Here is a 976-nt window from a genome sequence, read left to right as displayed (position 1 = left end):
TTTATTTCATAATTCTTTCTAGTGTATGCTCACTCGTTCTAAGTGTTCTACAACTTGTTTATTTGATCTGGAGATTGAAAGAATAGTCTGTAGACAAAGAAAGGAAGCGAGAGACCAAAGAATGGTAGAGGGAAAAAGATCAATTCAAGATTATATGACACCTACTGCTAGAGGCACCCCTAGAAGCATTGCGGCCCCTAGTATGGAGGCCAACAACTTTGAACTTAAACTAGCACTCATAACCATGGTCCAGAGCTCCATACAGTTTGGGTGCATTGCCGAACGAAGACTTCAATCTACATCTAACAAAGTTCTTCCGATTGACGGACACCATAATGTATAATGGAGTCTCCAATGATGCCCTTTTCCCCTTCTTAGTATCTGAAAAGGTAAATGCATGATTTTTCTCACTCCCAGCCAATTCCATCACAACTTGGGAGGATCTCATCTATAATTCTTGGGAAAGTACTTTCCCCCATCAAGGTTCTCTAAGCTTATGACAGAGATATGTTGCTTCCAGCAATATGAACCAAAATCCTTATTTGAGGCACAAGAGCGATTTGGGGAACTGTTGAGAAGATGCCCGCATCATGATTTTCCAACTTGGAGGCAGATGCAAATCTTTTACAGTGGCCTATCCATCAATAACAGGGCCACGATGGATGCCGTAGCAGGAGGATCTCTTATAAGGAAAGACCCAGATGACACATTCAAATTGATAGACGAAATGACATCTGTCAGCTTTTAGTGGCACATAACTGACTTGTATAACCTCAGAACAACCTCCGATAAGTCAGATGGCAGCCCTTACAAAGTAACTAGAGTGCTTAATAAAGGCACAAGATCAACCCACAAAGTCAGTACATAATACAGAGTTTGATCAAGAGAAGGTTACCTTCATGGGTAATAACTGTAAGCCAGGATGGCGTAATAGCAATACAACCCCTTGGGGAAATCACCAAGGAAATTAGAATGC

At 41.3% G+C, this 976-nt stretch overlaps 1 non-coding gene across 1 annotated transcript; it reads right to left on the bottom strand.

Annotated features, from left to right (window-relative positions):
• Positions 1–490: 490 nt before the first annotated feature.
• Positions 491–597, bottom strand: LOC113848632. Its single transcript, XR_003501897.1, has one exon. It is a non-coding gene; the product is annotated as a small nucleolar RNA R71 (small nucleolar RNA).
• Between the last annotated feature and the right edge of the window lie 379 nt (positions 598–976).

This window comes from Abrus precatorius, unplaced genomic scaffold, assembly GCF_003935025.1.
Source record: "Abrus precatorius isolate BTA unplaced genomic scaffold, Abrus_2018 Scaffold8, whole genome shotgun sequence".
NCBI classification, from domain to species: Eukaryota; Viridiplantae; Streptophyta; class Magnoliopsida; order Fabales; family Fabaceae; genus Abrus; species Abrus precatorius.
Note: the sequence above shows the minus strand (reverse complement) of the source record. Positions and strands in the feature narration are given on the sequence as shown.